This window comes from Rattus norvegicus, chromosome 1 (genome assembly GCF_021556685.1).
Source record: "Rattus norvegicus strain SHRSP/BbbUtx chromosome 1, alternate assembly SHRSP_T2T, whole genome shotgun sequence".
In the NCBI taxonomy this organism is placed as follows: Eukaryota; Metazoa; Chordata; class Mammalia; order Rodentia; family Muridae; genus Rattus; species Rattus norvegicus.
The window spans coordinates 105,229,572-105,243,222 of NC_141534.1; the positions used below are offsets into that span (position 1 = coordinate 105,229,572).

Here is a 13,651-nt window from a genome sequence, read left to right on the forward strand (position 1 = left end):
CACACACAAATGCCTTCCTTGACTATTTCCAAAATTAGCCAACCCTTCGCCAGTATGTTGATTTCCACATTCAGGTCTCAAACATGGTAAGAAAAATAAGTTTTTTATTGTTTTGCCAACTATTATAAACCAATCTCAGAAAACCAATAGAGGGCTCTGGGATGCTCATGTAAATTCATAGCCTCCCTTCCCTGGTTCTTCTGTTATTTCTCAGTTCTTCTTTAGTCATTGTTTTCTCATCCACTGTTCCTGACCTCATGTGCCCCCTTGTTCTCACTCTGGTTCCTATGTTTTTAGCTCCTCTTTCACTAAGCTTATTTCATGTTGCTATTCTTATGAAACAGTGACCTTAACCTACCAGGTATCTACTCCTTATGGTTCGAAAACCTGCTATGTCCCTCATTTTTGGTTTCATTGAAACCCTCTAGACATGAATATTCCTTCTTTGTTCAGACCATCTATTTCTTGTTTATTTCAGTTTTTGTTTGTCTCTGAGACCGACTCTTACGTAGTCCAGGCTATATTCTAATTTCAGTTAGCAGAGGATGGCTATGGAATCTTGAATCTTCTGTTTCTACCTCCCAAGTGTATTTACAATGTAAGTCTGACTAGACTATGGAAAGATGAGTCTGTCCCTATCATCTCTAAGTTCAATAGGTAAAATATAACAGAAATAACATGGTGTTTGAGGCCACACTAAAAGCAGTAGAGTGTCTACATTTCTTATCCGGTTGCTTATTCGTGAAAGCTTCTGCCATGTAGTAAAATCAAGTCATATGAAGGCCAATATACTATGAGAAAACCCAATTGAGCCAATGTGGAGAGGCCCAGAGATGAACATAAAACACATGGAGCTTGATCCAGGACATTCCTATGACTGGGACCTAAGTTACACCTCATCAGCTCTATGGAAAACCAGTACCATAACCACTTAGATGATTCTTCCTGGATCTCTGCTCTGACTTAACATGAACCTTGAAATTGAACGGCAAGATTTACTTTGATATGTTGTGTTGCAACAACAACTAATCAGAATATCCTCCCTTGTTTACATCAACCATACTGTTGCTTGTAATTTTAAAAAGCTCACTTCCTCCTTTGCCCCACGCTGCGCTCCCGCCAGCCCACATTCTACCTCTTCCTCCAGGCTAGCTTTGTCAAGCCACCATCAACCGCCCTATCTTCTCTTTCTCCTACCCACCTTAGGTCCAAGGAAGGAAAACACTAGACCACTTTATTACTTTAAAACTTTCCAGATAACACAATTTCTGGGCATAGAAATCTCTAGCCCTAAACTTATCAGCTATCTTATATCAGCCATCCGCCAGTGGAAGAGGCCACCAGTTCTGGATGCCCTAAGTCCTTACATGGTTGTTGTGTCCTTCTTGCTCCAAAGCCTTGCCTGAAGAGCTCCCTCCTCTCCCTGTGTCTGCTCTTCCTCTCCTGGGATCTGGAAGTCCCAGCTTCCACCCACCCCCACTCCCTGAGATTGACTTCTGCTTTCTTTATTGACCAATTAGGAAAACACCACCTCCCCCTACACTATGCCAATCCCTTTGTGCTTCCAGGTTCTACTGTATCACTCCTGGGTTTTGCCAAGTCCCTAGACTCTAGGGGTGGAAAAGACCTACCTGTAAACCTAGTCCTGTAGGGCGAGGTGATGGGGCAGTTGGGCAGACTCTCCTCACTGATGTCCACAGGTTAGATCTAGCTAAGATTGGATGAGCATTCCAGTGAGGAATTCCTGCCCGGTTAGGGCAGGTCTCTCATCTTTAGACTGCATTTTAGGAGGTGTATAAAGGAGATAAGTCTCACTGGTGGTACTTTTACTAGAAGTGTGCACCTACAACTACCATTTGCACTAAGAAAGGACACCAGGATACCTGTGCTGCTACATCCTGGAAAATGACACAGAAATTCATTTTTCCTGTTTCATACTACTCAGTTTTGTCTACATCCCTGTGAGACATGTACCCAGCCCTGTCATATTGGCCTTGAAGACTTCACAGAGGTGAGGCCAGAGTGAAAGGTAGCCAGCCCAGAGTACTCAATACAAAGCTGTGTGAAGCTGGCAGTTGCTTTCAGTGTATATCCATGTTTTTTCAACCCTAGGCCTCTAAACCCTCACTCATTACCTTTCCTAATAAGTAACTCAGCATGAGTTCTGATTGTAAAGTGGGAATTATGACTCAGCTATGCTGGATTGTAGTACTAAGACGATGCTGTGACACTGGTTCAGTGTTGTTTTATAACTGAGTCTGGTTCTTGCGTCTCTAGAGTCCTGTGTGAAAGCATACTATAGCACGTGTGCTAAATCCGAACACCAGCACTACCACCCCCAATTGACAACAGGCTCATGCTGGTGGCTCTACCACTCAGCTGTCCCCACCCCCCATACCTGCTATAATCCATCATGGATGTACCTGTCTACAACTTCCCTATGACAACAGCAACTTGTTGAGGGCAGTGCCGAGAACGCACCTGTATCTGGGTCCCCCCAAGAACCCAGGACCAAGCTCTGATTTCTCCAAACCATCTCATCTTAGAGCAGCATTCAATGTGGAAAATGAGGCAGAGCTCAGGAAGCAGATCTTGATGGACACCACAATTCCATCTGCTAGAGGTCTGGTTTTCTTTTAGAAATGTGGGTGAGGCTGAAGCAAACTGCTAACTAACCTGGGTCCTTCCTCTTAATGTCAGGATTTGGAGAGAGAGAGAGAGAGAGAGAGAGAGAGAGAGAGAGAGAGAGAGAGAGAGAGAGAGTATTTCTCCAGGCCTTATTTTATCTCTGATCAACTCAGGTGTCACCCAACCTCAAGCCCAACTACTATATAATTACAGAAATAGGAATGTCTCACTTTTTATGCTTAAAATTTGTGTCTCACAGTTCATCTCCAGCCAAAGTGTTTTGTCCTGTATTCAGTAGGTAGAAACTTATCTCTCCCATATCCATCAAGAATTGCCTACCCATCATGAGCAATATGATTGTGATTCTTAGAATGCCACATTATCCAGCTATGTTTTTTTTTTGCATTTAGGAGTTGATCTAAAAGACAGATGTACACAATGCAAATACAAGGTAAGTGCACATTTCTGTTAGCAGAAAGAAATCAGCGTGGCTGTCCATTAGTCCAAGATTGCCCAAGAATTGGGGTCCATTCATGCCCTGGGTTTCTCAGTCAGGAAACAGGGACCATCTGTGTTTCTGATATCCAGTCTCACCTTTGACACTCCAGGGAACACAGTATGGTTTGGAAATGGACCGTTTCTGGGATGCACTACTACCTGTATCTTCTGAATAGTGCCCATGTGATTCTGTCTCCTAGAACAATCGCTTAAACTTGAATAAATAAAGATCCGGGGACTGATGCCGATGGACCAGCCTGAAACACACAATTCTTATATATGAAAGTTGCCTTGTGCTTCCAGTGGCAGTTATCCAGAGGAGTGACAAGCAGTGGAGACAAGTAACCTGGCAGCTCACATGTCTGCAGATGATGACACTGGTTATGCACCATGGTTAGCTCTCTCTGGGGTTTATGGAGGGTGAGGGATGATCATCTGGCCTGAGGTGAAAAGGTCCTGTTCCATAGCACGAAAGGGCTCCCTGCTACTTGGGCCTGCTCCTCTAGAGATGTGGATTTGGGGATTCTATACAGCATCTTAGAGAAGAGAAAATTTTCCATTTTTAGAAGAAGATGAGAAAGGGGTACACTACCCCACAGAACACAAATGCAGATGGATATGATATGGACCCTTTTCTGTTCCCCCAGCTGCACCTCCAGAAACAGCCACTTTTATTTCCCATCTCTGGTTCCCCCTTTCTCACACTTTCAGGCACTCAGTGTCGTGACTCCACACTAAGGAGTCTCTACCTTAACACTTCTGTCTGCAATTACACCAGCTCCAGGAGAGGTCCCTCAGCAGATACTTTGGGTGTCATAGCTCTAAGATCTAGTGAACCTCATCACTGAAGAGTGCAAATGGGCCCGAAAGGTTAGATAGCTGCCATCCAGGTAAGGTTGTCCCTGGCTCACAGATACAGCATAGAGGTCAGGATACTGGCATGGCTGGAGTCTTAGCTTCTCCAGGATGTGAATGTTAGGGTTCTGTGGAAGAGAGACAAAGGTGAAGAAGCCCTTGTTTGTGTGTAACACATGTGCCCTAAAATTCAGTATTGACTCAAGCCAACTGTCTCCTGCCAGGCAGGCTAGTATCTGCAATCCACTAGCTCTGACTGACAATCCTCAGGACCCCAGTTCTGATTTTATTCCTAGCTCACTATATGCACAGTGCTGGCTCTCTTATGTCCATCACATAAGGGCTTTTTCCCTGTGTACTTTTTCCATGTTTTGATGGGCAGGGGCTAGTTTTTTTGTTGTTGTGTTTTCCTCAATTCTTTTAAGAGGTAGAATTGGCCTTCCACTGATTGATCTTTGTTGGTGTAACCCCAGGAGTGCTGTAATCTGTCCCTGCCCTGTATTCGGTAGCCACAGACAAATCATTGGAAGAGTGAAGGGTGGGACAGAGAAAACTACGTGGCATGAAGAATCACAGACCCTGTTGTATGGTCACTGAGTTTGGTACTGCCAACTGCAGTCTTGTACCCTGACCCAGGAGCCCTCTGGGGAGATAAGAGACAACTCACCTGCCCTTCCCCGGGCCTCGTGCCTTGCCCGCTCACCTGCGCTTAGCAGGGGCAGTCCCAGCATCCCAGAAGTGAAGGGCTCCTGGGTTTCAGGCTCTACCTTCACCTGACTCAAGTCCTGGAAACTAGAAATAACATCAGAAAGTCTAGTTACCACAGAGAAGGTATTTCTCACCCTCATCCTGTCAAGAGTTCTCAAGGACCGGGCTGGAGAGATGGCTCAGCTGTTAAAAGGCTAGACTCACAACCAAAAATAGTAAGAATTCTCAAGGACCATGAAGAACACTACCACTTTCTGAAAAGAATTACGTTGAGACCACACTCAGCTACTGTCCGTGTGGACAGGTCCATGTGCAAAGCATGGTCTCTTAGGACAAGGAAGTGATAGTAAAACTTCTAGAAGAGCATGTAGTGCGAACAGGCTCATAGCCTGGTGAACTTAAAGCTAAGCGCAAAGAAAGTGGAGCTGGGAGTTCCCTGCAGGCATGAGGATAGGCCTTTGGAAAGGGGAGATGAGAGGAGAGGACACTCCAGGTCTCCATGCTGGGCCAAAGTCACAGACCATAGGAACAGAAAGGGGAAGAATGTGTAAGTAGTCGAACTACACTGGTAGGACTGTCAAAACAGTAAAGAAAAAATTAATTGAGCAAAGGCTCAGAAGGTATGTAAGCGCCTTCACATACATACAAAACAGTGAACAGTTTTGCAAGGTGAAATTTAAGTCCATGCATGTGGTCAATACTGTCCACTAGGGAATGAAAATGCAATCCAAGTTCCCATGGCAGCTTCTGCACCTCTTCTTTGGTTGATTCCACTGAGAACAGAGGAAGGAGACGTGTAGTTTTGCCTAATGGTTCATCAACTCAAGGAGCCAAGTGTTCTAGTTATCTTTAATTGTAAACTTGACAGCCTAAAGAAAGTCACCTTAGAAGGAGTCTCTTTTGAGGGATTGCCCAGATCAGAATGGCTGGGGGTGGGGGTGGTCCTTTGGTTACTGATGTAGAGAGTTCACCCCACTGTGGGTAGCACAATTCCCTAGGCAGATGATCTTGGGCTATATAAGAAAGCTAGCTGAATATTGAGTTCCTGCCCTGACTTCACTCAAAGATGAACTATATAGCCTGAAAGCTGAATTAAACCAATTAATCCCCCAAGTTGTTTTGTTCATGGTGTTTACCACACCACAGAGAGGAGACTAGAACATTCTGTTGTCTTGATAGTGTGATTCAGTAGCCAGCTGTAGGACTGTTGCTGGAAAGGTGAACATATGGAAATTGTTTGATTCTGGAAAACCAAGGTAGTAACTGTATGTAATTAGTGGTTGTGGATAATGATAAACTAAGGAGATGCAAACCAATGGGCAGATTGATTTTGCATTAAATTAATCTTTTGTAGTTTTATTATAATTTTGACACATGGAGACAAATATCTGAGCCTAGACTTTTAGGAATCCCGGAGCTGTACTTTGACCCTAAAACTGCTCACAAGACTAACACTCCTGTTTTCTTTCAGTGGGAATATCAAAACTGTCTGTGAAGCAGGGAGTGGTGACACATGTTTGTGATCCCAACACTTACTGAGGTGGCAGAGGCAGGAGGATTATTGTGAATTTAAGGCTTCCCTGTTGTACACAAAGAGCTTAAGAACAGCCAGACTAGATAGTGTTCACCAAATCCTTCACTTTATTCTTGTGTTCTCATTAGGCCTCTGCAGTGCTGGATTTTTTTTTTAACGCTTTGACAAACCTACACACACACACACACACACACACACACACACACACACACACACACCTTCTGGCTCTACATAGTTTCTTTGTACTCAACGTTCTTTTAGAAAATTCTGACGTCTTGTTCTCATGAGACCTCAAAGTGCTCTCAGTAAATATCATATATACTAGAAGGTTCATTTCAGACCTTCACCTCAATGTTTCTTAGGGCTTCACTTTTAAAAAAGAAGTTTACTAAGAAACCTTTGAAGTCTGTGGGAAACACCAAGTGAGTGTTCATAATATTCAGTCAGTGTATTGCCTCTTACACACACACACACACACACACACAGAGAGAGAGAGAGAGAGAGAGAGAGAGAGAGAGAGAGAGAGAGAGAGAGAGAGATAAGTCCCCTGCCAATGTAAGACAGACTTTTACATGTCGACATTCTGAAGCCTTTTCTGACTAAAGTACTTTGATGGCGGCTTCAGTACCGTTATGGAATGGGCTCCATCATGACAGTTTCTACAGGAAAACAGCTGACAAAGGCTCAAAACTCCACAATTGTTGGTGAACTTGTGCTTCACTGACATTTTCCTGAGGGAAATTGTAACTGGCATCTTGAATATCTGTTTATGCTTGGATCTTCAGGTGGTGTTATCTTCAGGTGACAGTGTTACCTTTGCCGGGATACAGAAGGAATCTGGACTCTTAGCAACAAAGATTCATGGCCTTAGCGGGCAGAAGTTAGAACCCTGGCACGCTGCGTGAAGAGCTCTCTGTGGTGCGGTATGAATTGTGATGGCAGTAGGGAGGACACTATGTTGCTGAGCACTGGTTTGTGCTGCAGCAGCTACAGGGTAATGCCATGGCTGGGTGAAAGTCCTATGGGAGTCCAGAGAGCAGGATTGCTAAGGGCATCAATGGAGCCCGGGGCTGGTGTGGTCTGTAAGGACAACCTCTCTGTTTTTTGGCCAGAAGTGTGAGAAGAAGCCCCTCTGTGATACCTGACATACCCTACAAGAAGAGAAAAAGAACATAAAGTAGATTTAAAAAATGAGGAAAACTAATTTATTCAATTTTGACCCAAACTGGGGACACAGCATCTTCAAGACTAATAAAAGAGATTTTATGAAAGCCAGGAGATAAGGGTTTGGCCGAGTGTGCCAGTGCCCCCAGCAGAGCCGGGAGAGGAGGTTTTTGTGAGGCTGCCAAGGACCAGGCATTCTGACCATTTTCTGTTGCCCATATGGTATTTCTTATAGGGAAATGTGTAAGAGTTTTTCCCAGCATAAGGACATTTTGATGGTCAGGAGCCACAAAAATCACATCATGTAACAAACCTCACGCAAGAGATTTATTGGGGAGAAACCCAGAATGGTGGCTGCCTCCGGATGAAAAGAGAGACATCACAGGGTTGGACAGAAGGACAAGCTTTTCTAGGATCTTTGGGGTATGTGCAGTGAGCTCATTGAAAAGCAGGGTGCTTACCTGTTAACCCTGAAGTATTGTTCAGCCATTAATGCTGAGTCATGAGGGTTGGGACTTCTAAGTCTCAGAGTTTGGGGTCAAGTCATGAGCAGGGGGATTTTCCAGTGTCCTGTTACCCTACATTCTTCCCCTTTTTACTATTTTTTGCTTTTTTACTATTGATAACCAATCAGTGGTCAGGAAAGAGAGTGATGTCATCATTAAACTACGTCCTGCTGTACGGGGGGTGAATCCACAAGGACAAGCTGTATCTTCACCATCTGGGTGTAAACAGGAGTCTCAGGCCTCCAGTTCTGTAGCCAGGGCCTGATAATAATTTTGGAGATCTGTCTGGAGCTGTTGGATCTTATCTCTCACAATACCCAATTGGTTGGTATAGAAGCACCATTCCTCCCTGGAAAAAGGCCACCCTTCTCCACTGTTAGGAGATCTAATTCTTCCCAATTTGTCTCTCGTGTTTGTCAAGTGGTTTAAATAGAAACAAGAATTCTTCTTAAGGCCATACAATAACCTCCTTGTCTTGCATAAAGCAGGTCAAATGCCCTATCATGTTGTAAAACTGTCTGAGCTAATGAACTCTACCTGTTTATAGGTTTGGGTCTACTTCACTCTAACAGGTACCTTTCCTAGTATGGCGGTAGGCACGGTAGTAACTATTTTGTCCCATCTGCCAGGGAGTTTCCTTTTGATCTAACACGTCAGCCTTCGTAGAAAATACGGAGGGGTGTGCTCTCTTCTGCAGCCACTTCCTGCTGAAATTAGGATGTCATTGTCAGGGCCCAGGAAAGATGGAATGCTGGTAAAAGGCCTGGAGGGGATTCAGCTAATGGGACATTCATCAGAAGCATCTGGTTAGCAGACCTAGCTGAAGAGATAGGAGGATTCACATCAGCTGCACTGGTTCATAGCAGCTTTAGCAAGTCCAGGGCTTGCAGCCATTTGGAACAGTTTGTAGTTCCCAGCTGATTCCTGGATGGTGTCTGTCGGCTGAGTGGAGATCTGCTGAAACAGATATCCACTAGGGACAGACGTTAAAGTTTAGAAACTTAAAGGAAAATCTTACATTTGGAACTTCCAGGCCCACAGTCCTGGTAGTTGTGAGAGGGGAAAAGTCCCACAACCAGGGAGAGAGAGAGATTACACACACTCAGGAATAGGCAGATGGGGAAATCTAAGCTGTAATTACCCGAGTCTCTGTAAATGAAACTTTTGGGGGGGGGGTTCCCATACCTGTTTTAGCTCCTGAATGATAGACACAGAAATCTGGTATTATTATTAACAAGCTGAAAACCTGAGCTGGGCCGGTCCTAAGCTAGTCTAACCCTCTAAGCTAGTTACCTCCCAGCCACAGGCACTGTGTTAGTTGCAGTTTGAGTCTTGGTCTGCCTAGCTCCGTCCCTGTGTGTCCTCATAGCTGTTCTCCTATCACAACCTCATGGTGAATCCCTTGGTGACCTCATCAAGACTCCTCCTAGACCCTCTGCTTCATGGCCACCTTTTCTCTTCCTCCTCTCCTCTTTTTCTCTGCTCTCCTTTGGCTGGGGTCAGAGCTCAGGCCTTCCTTCCTCCTCTGCCTAGTCACAGGTTGAATCAACTCTTTATTGACTCATCAGAAAGTGATGGAGAAGAGTATTTACATAACACAGAGACTGAAGATGCTTGGCCATGCTATTCATCAGGACTACAGACAGATGTCTGATCCTAGAAATCAGTATCAGAATACACAGTGGGGTTGGGGATTTAGCTCAGTGGAAGAGCGCTTGCTTAGCAAGCGCAAGGCCCTGGGTTCGGTCCCCAGCTCTGAAAAAAAGAAAAAAAAAAGAATACACAGTGTACAGGACCACTTCCCAACTAGTCTGTTTGACCTGTGAGAGATGAAGCCAAATTGTATGACTCCCTGGATTCCCTGAAGCTTATATGAGTTGTCTGTTTATAAAAAGAGATAAAAGTTTTAGATGTATTAGCATTGCCACTGTTTGTACAGAAATTCACACTGTAGAAAAATCGGCTAACAGATGTCATGCCTTCAAGTCATAGCAGAAGCTGTAGGTTAAAGCATGACCCTTTGTTTTCTATCCAGAGAGCTGAACACAGATTTGGCAGAGATTTTTTTTCAGCATGATGAGAAGCATCTTCAAGTCTAAACTTAGAAGATAACCAAAGGTAATTTACAATCTTGAGCTTGTGACTGACAATCGTATTCAGTGCTTTATCGTCTTATCAGAACTTCATGGACCAATATTAAAACTCGAGCCTTCAAAATAGAGGGTGAAGGAAATCTGTAACATCTTTTCACTACCTTCGATTACTTTTTTAGACATTTACAACTTACATTTACGTACCTTAAAACACCAACTTTAACATCCTCACATTCTTGGACCCTCAGAACTGACAAAAGCATTCACATTTCCCAACTAACCATTTACCAAGGACATGAATAAAAGGGAGAAGTCTATGCAAAACAACTTACTTTAAATCCTTTTGTCTAGTTTTGCTCTCTTTTCTCTGTCACAGTCATGTGGCACACCTGACACAAATCCTAGATTTTGGAGAAAACCTTTAAGCAAACATGGTGGGTCTAAAGGCAGGAGAGCCATAACCCAGCTCCAGAGCTAGTTTTCAGATAAAACAGGATGGCATAAAACAACTTTAATATTATTATACATACCCAAAAGACATTTGATTCTCTACTAAACTGAGCCTAGTGACCAGAAAGCCCAGAGATCAACTCTGAGCCCAGGTTATCAAAGCAGGTATGGTGAGTGGCATTAGCAGTGGTGGCTGGCGGCTGGCAGTGCCACAGAAAGCAAAACACAACCAATAAACACAGAGCACAGAAAGCGCACAGGCTCAAAGGAGATCAGTTTATGCAGTGGCAGCCATCATCCATACATTCAACCCATTTCTATCCCAGCTTCCATGTTTGCCACAAGACTTATGTCCACACCAGAAAACACACATAACCCATCTGCATGCACAAAATAGGCAGACGAAACTTCCAAACAACCAGGACCTGGTGGTTGGGTGATGTCTCACCCTAGAAACGAGTGAAAGACTTTGTAGTTAGATGGTGAAAGGGGGATGATGCGTGGCTACAGAGGGGTTTGAGTGTCTCGCACCCATGAATATATGCGGGAGGCCAGAAAGAGAAAAGGTATAATGGAATTTATGACTTGCAGGGGGAGGAAGAAGGGACTGGCCAGCAAACCTGGGGTCAAACAGATGGGAGGACCAAAGGAAACAAAAACTGCCACTTTGGCTAAGAGGTCCCTCTCCAGCAAGGGGACAGGACAGGTACTGCTAGGAGGAAATGGGCAGGAGGGATCCCCCTAAAGACACAACTATGTGGTAGGATTTGGTGCTGTTGGTAATACTATCTGCCTGCCCCATCAATAAAGGAATGAAGAAGGGAGGTGGATCCTCAAAACTTCATCAATACCAAGTAAGAGACTCCAATGTCCAGAAGGAAGGAGATGGTCTGCCTTGATACCATGGCGACTACTCAGGGCTTCATGTCAGAGATGGCAGGAGTCAGGTCTGAGGGAGCCCCACCCCCTCAGTCATCCGTGGCAACTCCTGTGAGGTCATCAAGAGGGTAATCTGGGTCTGATGTCCCCATAATGCAAGACTGACAGGAGGCTAAAAGTGAGTGTCAGACAGGGATGATTAGGACAGCCTGTGGCTGAAGAGGGAGAAAGGGAGAGAGATGGGGAGGGGTGGGGAGAAGAAACTGAAGGTGAAGGCCAATAAGGGGGTTGCTCCATTACTGAATCTGATGTGTTTTTAACTTCATAGCTCAGAGGAGTTAGGTGGAGAAACAGAAAGAACAGAGAGATGGGGGAGGGGAAGGGGAGAGGGAGAGGGAGCTTGGAGCAGAGATAAGAGAAATCTGGAATGTAGGAGGTGGGAATCCCTTTCCATTTCCTTGATCACTGACAGTAATTATATAAGTCTCAAATAACATTGGGGTCTAGGATGCTATTAGGTGTCCATTAGGATTGGTTATCTAAAGGATGGTGAGGCCAAACGTGACTGCAAAAGCAATTAAGTCAGCAGTCCTTCAGGTCCAGTGCCAGCCAGGCGGAGTGGACTGGAGGTTTTCTAAGAATCATCCCAAGAGGGAATGAGACAGTAAGACTGACACTGTTCCCATGGATGAGAAGGGGACCTGGTGTGGGCTGCAGCAGCCTGTAGTCAAGGGTGTCCTCAGGACCCAGCTATAGTGCCTGAAGCTTTTAAAATTAAAAAAAAAAGCCTCCTCATTTCCCTGAGCAAGGGCAGGCATAGAACAACCCCACCCCCTTTTACATTTGTACCAGTCTGCAATCCCACCAACAATGGAGGAGTGTTCCTCTTTCTCTGCATCCTCGCCAGCATCTGCTGTCGCCTGAGTTTTTGATCTTAGCCATTCTGACTGGTGTGAGGTGGAATCTCAGGGTTGTTTTGATTTGCATTTCCCTTATGACTAAAGATGTTGAACATTTCTTTAGGTGCTTCTTAGCCGTTCAACATTCCTCAGCTGTGAATTCTTTGTTTAGCTCTGAACCCCATTTTTTAAATATGGTTATTTGTCTCCCTGCAGTCTAACTTCTTGAGTTCTTTGTATATTTTGGATATAAGCCCTCTATCAGTTGTAGGATTGGTAAAGATCTTTTCCCAATCTGTTGTTGCAACCTATTCTTTTTTTTTTTTGGTTCTTTTTTTTCGGAGCTGGGGACCGAACCCAGGGCCTTGCGCTTCCTAGGCAAGCGCTCTACCACTGAGCTAAATCCCCAACCCCGCAACCTATTCTTAATAGGTGTTCAACCTCTCCTGCAGCCCACCACCCAGCAGAGGTAGTGAAGAAGAAAAGTTATTAGGATACAATACCACGCAAGTGTGGCAGGGATGATCAGTTCTTTGTTATTAAGTAGAGGTCTCTCTTCAGTTAACCCCTTCCCCAGCCAGGATACTCTCTAAGCTCTAAGCGGCAAATACCCTTCCCCCTACTCCCATGCATATGCAATTAAAGAAAAACTGCAAACAAATGACTAGGAGGGGTGGTTGGACCTGGCAGCTACATGCACACACACAGACCTCACAGTTCCATCCCTTCCATCAATCCTGACACTGCTTAGGCTTAGACAGACCTAGGTCCAGTAACCACGTCCAGTAAGGATGACAAGATCTGCCCTCAGGCCCTAAAGCTCTGGTCTCACTCATGTAGTCTGTTCTCAGAGAGAAGAACAAGAGCATATGTGGAGTTGGGCACGGTGGCACGTGCCTATGATTCCAACAGTTGGTATATAGATAGTCCAGGCCAGCCAGGGCTAGCATGGGTTAGCCCTAGAGAGACTTTCAACACTCTCCGTTTATTCTCATACTGCCCATTAGGAATAACAATCTTCATTCTATTGTTCCGGGTATTTGCACTGCTCAGCCCCTCCCCATTCTTTTTTCCTCCTCCCCAGCCCCTTCAACACTGTTTTTATTATGCACTGGTTTTTGTTGTTGCTGCTGCTGTTGTTTATTTCTGTCTTGTTTCGTTTGTAACTTTTACCTATAAGCGAGAATAGACGCTTTTCCTTAGGGAACCATAACAGGTTCCCAGCATGTGTTAACCCTGAGATTCGCCAGAGAATAAACCAATTCCAGCTTTTTGGGCCAAATTTAAAGCAAGCTTTATTAAATATTAAATACTGACCAAAAGATGGACTTAGTTCAGAGCCATTCCCTGAAATTTCCCAGCTAAGAGTGGCCTCTAGCCACGTCTTGCAGGAGTTTATAAGAACAAACCTATAGGCCACTCTACTTTGCCAGGTGT

General features: G+C 44.7%; 1 long non-coding RNA gene across 1 annotated transcript; it reads left to right on the top strand.

Annotated features, from left to right (window-relative positions):
- The first annotated feature begins 2,835 nt into the window (after positions 1-2,835).
- On the top strand, positions 2,836-9,651 carry LOC147996789 (uncharacterized). Its single transcript, XR_015651042.1, has 3 exons — positions 2,836-3,079; positions 3,327-3,519; positions 7,009-9,651. It is a non-coding gene; the product is annotated as an uncharacterized LOC147996789 (long non-coding RNA).
- The last annotated feature ends 4,000 nt before the right edge of the window (positions 9,652-13,651 follow it).